Here is a 7047-nt window from a genome sequence, read left to right on the forward strand (position 1 = left end):
ACACAGAGAGTTGAGGTGACTAATTGAAAGTCACACTGCTAGTTGATAGAGGCATGAAACTAGTAATGTAGTCTGCCAATTTCCACTCCAGTGTCATTTCTCTCTTCCTCTTTCCCTCTGTGTATGAGTGTGTGTGCATATGTCTGTGTGTGTATGCACCCCCACACACATTGGTTTATATAGAGTATGTTTTGGAAGTCTCTCTAACAAAAACAAAAGCCCATCGACCCAGCATCAGTCTTTTTGTGTTGATGGAACAGGATTAATTGAAGCTGTAACGTTAGAAATATATAGTTAATTTGATTGAGAAAGTTAGGGAATCCAGAGATACATTTTAGAAAAGTTTTCATCTGTAATGGTTAAACAATTGTTGGTGCTTTAATGTGTCAAAAACCTTCAGCTAGCTAGAAAGCTTGACTGTCCAAACCATCTCCTTCCACCAAGTTTACAGAGAGTTAAACTTGGATTGCATTTCAATTCATTTGCTCATGTGAAGCCTCAGCCTCTCTGAGTCTTTGGAGCAAGAGAGAGAGGCTCCAGGTGGAAGGAGTGTCCTTGCAGACAGTTTCTCTTGCTTTCCTGCCCTTCGTGTGGTGGGGGATTGATATGCAGCTGTTCTCCAGATGCCAACTCTTCCCCAGAAGCAGCTGCATCTCAGCAGGGGCCCCTTCTATCAATGTGACAACCTGCTGAGGGCTTTGGAACTTTTCCAGATGTAAGGCATGTTGAGGCTATAAAACATAATCATTAGCATTATCTCCATTTTCGTTTTAGAGTCTCAGCTGTTAAAGTTTCTTGTACAGATTTAGGGCTTAATTGTTCTCATTTTTCTTCCTAGGTAGCTTCTTTTAGACAGCATGGGATCTTCCCTTGGAGTTGGTTTTCCTAAAAAGAAAGAAAGAATAGCTATGAGTAACGTTCCTTGCTTCTGGCTGGCTGGGAAGGCTGAGATTAGAGAGCAGTCTTTTCCCAGCTGCAGTTATGTGAGTGTCTGTGAGCTAAACATAATCGTCCATGGCTTTCTTTTGCTGAATCACAGGCTTCCTTTTGCTGAATTCACTTGGAATCAATTTCTTCTTTCTTTCTTTTTTTTTTTTCTTTTCTACCCTCCCCTTCCTTTGTGAACACAGCTCTTATCTTTCATATAGTCTGGAGAGGATCTCTTCTTACTTCATGCTTCTTGGAATCTATGCTCTATTCAAGAGGGGCAATATGTATATTTTTTTTGGTGGGGGAGGGTGTTACTTGAAGATTAACAAGCTAACATTACTTTGCATGAAAAAAATGATTTTATATTGAGGGTGGAGAAAATTGGAAATAGAGAACTTGAAGGTTTCTGAAAATATTAATCGAAGAAACAGATAAAATAATGACCTTGAATACATTTACCCACAGAAATTCATCTTATTGGTTTATACTGTAGTCACTTTGTCTTGAAAACCCAATTCCTCAGTGCACAGTCTCAGAATCACACTGAGTTTCGATGACAGGATTAGAAATACTCACACAACTCCACGCTGGTCTTCGTAGGCAGGCGATTTATGGCATCAGCGGTAAGCATCTCATGCCAGGAGCTGCTGAGAAGGATTTGTTCACACAGGGAATCCAATAATTGGCCAGAGAAGAGAGGCTTATGCATACTGATATCTAAATATCCTGCAATGTTTTACAAGTCTTGAATTAGATATTCAGAAGGTCCTTGTCAGCTTCCTAGCTTTCAAACAGCTGGACAGGCAGGCCCTCAAGGGACTTGAGCTGCAGCCCTCTCCGGAGGCCGGGTGTGGGGCTAGGTGGATTCCTGAGATCCACAAGCCTGTCTTCTCCAGTGAGCTCCAGTGTCTGTGAAGAAAGATGCACAGGCTAGATGGAGGGTGCAGGACCTTCAATCAGAAATCCCTTCTTTTGGGAACATCACACACCGGGGCCTGTCATGGGCAGGGGAGGAGTGGGGAGGGATAGCATTAGGAGACATACCTAATGTAAATGACGAGTTAATGGGTGCAGCACACCAACATGTCACATGTATACATATGTAACAAATCTGCATGTTGTGCACATGTACCCTAAAACTTAAAGTATAATAATAATAATAAAAGAAGAGAATACGTGAAAAAAAAAAAAGAAATCCCTTCTTTTGCTTAATAGCATAAAACAGTATGTGTAGTAAGATTCTATTTTAAGGATACACACACACACACATACATACACCCCTATCCATCATCTCTTTATCTAAAAATATGTACCTAAAAGAAGATAGAAAGACATAAAGCTGACATTGCATTGATTTTGTATAGTCTGTGTTTTCTTTTTTAGATTTTAAAAGCATTTTCTGATGTTTCTTGTATTTTCTATGTTTTTCAATAACACGAGTTACCTTTATAATCAGAAAATATCTAAAGATGTGCGCAAATCTACTAAGTATTTGAGCCTGCAAATTAACATCAAAGTTGGACATGATCAGTGTTGAGATTCTTTTCTCTACAAATCTACTGGAATCCCAAGAACTCTGGAAAGCCACCCGATGTGTCATAAAAGCTAGCTCAGGCAGAGCAGTAGAAAAACATAGATCTGCAATCTTGCTATCATTGTTGCTAGTGGAGTTCTCTAATATCCATACTTTTATTATCCCATTTTGGCTAGTTATGTGACATATACAATTGTGAAAATGTCCGATTCTCTTAAAGATCTGTGCATTTTATTGTATATTAATTATATATACGTAAAATAGACATCAAATGAAAAAATCAACATAAGGTGAAATGTGCAATTTTAGACCTTTGTTAATTTCTATGGGACTATTTTTGCACAAATTGGTGATCTGGTCAGAAAACACCCAGTGGGAACAAAAAATGTGATATTAATAATGTTAGCAAAAGCCATCTCTTCCCCAAGAAATAGCAGCCCCCAAAGTACTGCCTCTTATAGAAGACATCAGTGTCAGGGAAGGAAGGCACTGAGAAAAATCCCTTAGCTTTCATAATTGGGAGAGTAACAATAGCGTGCGAGAAGCTCTGTGATGTAAAAATGTTTGAAAGATACAAAACATCATCTGGCACTAAATCACCAAAGAAGGCAAGAACAAGATAACATACCTGGGATGTCTTTTATAAGTAATAAAATCACCTTCAAATGGTGATGTTTTCCCCATCAGTGTTTGAGGCTGCGCCCCTCCCAATGTATGGGACATTTTAATAATAAGTAAATGGCCTTAAACCCTTGATAAAGCCAAAAGCTTATTTCCTAGGCCTTCTTTTTAATTTCAGTGGTGCAAGGTGAATTGGAAAACAAATCAGCTCTGTTTTGTTCCAAATATTTAGCTAATAAAGTAAATATTGAAAAAAATTATTCTAATTATTGTCTCAATCTTTAATCTTCAGATAGAGAATTATAAGAATTGAGTTTCTTATAATTACTATAAAAATACTATTTTAAGTTTTCGATGCATTATAGTTTTCAAAGCATTTTCAGATACTTGATCTCAGTAAATTACCCTAACAACCCTCAAAGAAGTCAGTCTAAGAATTACTACTTTTTATTGTAAGGAAAATGAAGTTCAGTGAGGTTATGTGACTTTCCTAGTCCACTGCTAGAAATTGGAGCTGATCCTCTCAGTCTGGATTCTGATATGCCTGAATCAGCATTTGTTACTTATTCCTATTTTAGAAAAATTTGTTTAACCAGAATCCACCAGATGAGTGAGTTGGGTTGCTCTGGATGAGTGACTGCCTGAGGCCTTCTACCTATGGGGTTTATATTAAAGTCCAGGCTCCTCCTGCTTCGCTGGTCTATGGCTACAAATGAGGTCACTGTAAAAGTAATAATGTAAATATCTCCACATCAAGTTAAGTTCCTGAAAAAGGTAGACGTGTAAACCCCCAAACAATTCCCCACTACTCTCAATGGGGATTCAAAAGGGAGTTGGCCCAACTCTGTAAAATGCCAACATACACTGCTAGTAAACATGTTTCCCCATCTGTCATTGGAGGGAGTTCAGAATTCTCCTTTTTAATGGGGTCCAAATCTGCCCTTGGAGGCTCTAGCTCTCCCTGAGCCACTGCGAGGCTGATTCTCTCTGAGAAGTGGGCAGCTATGCTTGGCTTACCTGCTGTCTGTTTTTCTTTATCACATGAGCATCAAAGCAGGATAGCTTAGCACCCTGGTCTCAAGGCTTGCTCAATAATAATAATAATAATAATAATAATAATAATAATACAAATCTGTCAGCTCTGCTAGCAGTTTGTGTTAGTCTGTTCTCACACTGCTGATAAAGACATACCTGAGACTGGGTAATGTCTAAAGAAAAAGAGGTTTAATGGACTCACAGTTCCACGTGGCTGGAGAGGCCTCACAATCATGGTGGAAGGAAAAAGGCACGTCTTACAGGGCAGCAGACAAACAGAGAATGAGAGCCAAGCAAAAGGTTCTCTTATGAAGACAAATGTTTGACCTTATAAGATCATCAGGTTTCCTGAGACTTATTCACTATTGCAAGAATAGTATGGGAGAAACCTCCCCCATGATTCAAGTATCTGCCACCAGGTCCCCCCCACAACACATGGGAATTATGGGAACTACAATTCAAGATGAGATTTGGGTGCAGACACAGCCAAACCCTATTACAGTTCTCTTCCTCAGCTCATATCTGAATCTGAAGACTTAGTAGACGTCTAATATCTAAAGTCAGACACAAGGCTTTCCTGCATTCCTTGTATTCCCCTCCTCCACTTGGCAATATACACACACACCCCCACACAAAATCTTTAACAAAAACCTCATATGCAAATAACATTTGGTGGCCCCACCATTTAGTCATCACATGGGCCAGGCTGCTCAGACGTGTTTGAATCCCACTTGTGGCTCAAACCAAAGCCTCTGCCCCATTATTCAGCTGGAGCAATAAGATTAACACCTGTGAACAGGATGGGAAACATCACACACCGGGACCTGTGGTGGGGTAGGGGGAGTGGGGAGGGATAACATTAGGAGATACACCTAATGTAAATGACAAGTTAATGGGTGCAATACACCAACATGGCACATGTTGTAACAAACCTGCACGTTGTGAACATGTACCCTAGAACTTAAAGTATAAAAATACATAAATAAATAAATAAAAGAAAAAAAATTAACATCTGTGAAAAGATAAGTACACAATCCAACATGGAACATAATCAAATGCTACACAGATGACATGTACTGCCAGTGCAATGGGATTCTGGGCCAGGATGGTCCCTACAGGCACATGTTAAGAAAGACTGCACATGAGGATAGAGGTGTGCTGAATTCAGAAGCAAGAGCACGATTTTGATAGGAGGGATCCTGCTTTCATTTATCCTACTTGAGACATACTTAGCACATACATCCTTATAGAGTTCATTTAATGAATTTTCTAATTTCCTGTTTTTAAGGGAAACTGAAATACTGCCTCCCCCTTTTTTTTTCTCTGGCACTAGAAAGAGAAGTGTTTCAGTTCCAATTCCATGCCTTAATGTATTGAAATTATTCAGCCCAGAGATGAGGGTGTTTTAGACCGAAAGAGAAGCAGTGGAGACAGTAAGAAGTTACTGGATTTTACTGTTTGCTGATGAATGGGATGTGGATGTGGAGAAAGAAAGGAGGTGAGAATGATTGTCAGATTTTTGTCCCAATCAACTGGAAGGATGATGTTCCCATGGACTGAGATAAGGAAGGCTGCAGGCTCAAGATGTTATTGGAGAGGACTGGAAGCTCAGTTTTGCACATTATAAGTTTGGTATAGAAACCGAGATACCTAGTAGCCAGTGAGATGTATGAGTCTAAAGTGCAGAGGAAAGTTACGAGGGGGAGATACAAATTGAAGTCGTCGGCACAGACATGACCCTTAAAATCATGGCTCTTAAGGAGAGCACCTTGAAAATAGGAGATGGAGAGGAGGCAACGCCCCAGGCCTAGGGGTGCCGCAACATCCCCAGTCATCATTTATGTTTTTCAGATCCATGGGCTTCCCTTCCCTGCACCCCACCTCCAGGCCCTGGAGACCAGGGCGCCAGGGTCACAGGTTCTGGTACCTCAGCCAGGCACTGCTGCCATCTGCTGGGCACTGGTGGGGCTTCTCCTGTGTGCGGCTACTCGGGGTACCACAGTGCTGCGTTTTGCAGAGCTAGGGTAGTCCTAGACACTTGAGATCTCAGAGATGGGTAGAATAGAGGTTACGTGTATGTGGACACACACAGGAATTTACCAAAGCAGTGTAGCTTATGCCCCCAAATTTAACAACTGAAAACTCCAAATTCTCCCCCTGGAGCTACCTACCACCCAACCAACTTCTGCAGGACTCAAATTCCATTCAAACACCACGCCCACCTCAGAATTGTCCCTTCCCTGACTCCATCCGCCATGCTTATCTGTTTGAACTCCTATTCCCTTGGAATGAATTCTCCCCTGGGAGGTTTCTTCATCCTTCATTCAAATAGACATTTGGCAAGTCTAGCACATCAGTTTGCCAGACATACCTAGATATACATCAGCTCTAGCAGTGGGGCTTTTAGGCGTTTACAGGGCCCTAAATTCAGACATTTTCTGTTTCCTATAAGAACATCTCATATGTTAGTTACTCTGAAGTTCACTGGTGCGGAATGCCATACATCTAATTTGTAATAACGTTTAAAAAGATGGTATCTTCTGGTGTGGGGGGTTTCTTTTCTGAAACCTTTTTAATTATTAGCTTCAAGGGAACATAACTTCATTTGGCACCAGCAAAGGCAAGGCACTTGCATAGGGGTTGGTAGACATTTGATATTTAGTTGGTATATAGGTGAAAGTATACAGAAGTCTATGATACTTAATCGTGTTTGGAAATATGACTATTAAGATCACAATTCCGCCGGGCGCGGTAGCTCACGCCTGTAATCCCGGCACTGTGGGAGGCCGAGGCGGGCGATCGCGAGGTCAGGAGATCCAGACTTCCCTGGCTAACACGGTGAAACCCCGTCTCTACTAAAAATACAAAAAATTAGCCAGGTGTGGTGGCGGGCGCCTGTAGTCCCAGCTACTCGGGAGGCTGAGGCA

The sequence above is a fragment of the Mandrillus leucophaeus genome, unplaced genomic scaffold, assembly GCF_000951045.1.
Source record: "Mandrillus leucophaeus isolate KB7577 unplaced genomic scaffold, Mleu.le_1.0 Scaffold86, whole genome shotgun sequence".
Classification (NCBI taxonomy): Eukaryota; Metazoa; Chordata; class Mammalia; order Primates; family Cercopithecidae; genus Mandrillus; species Mandrillus leucophaeus.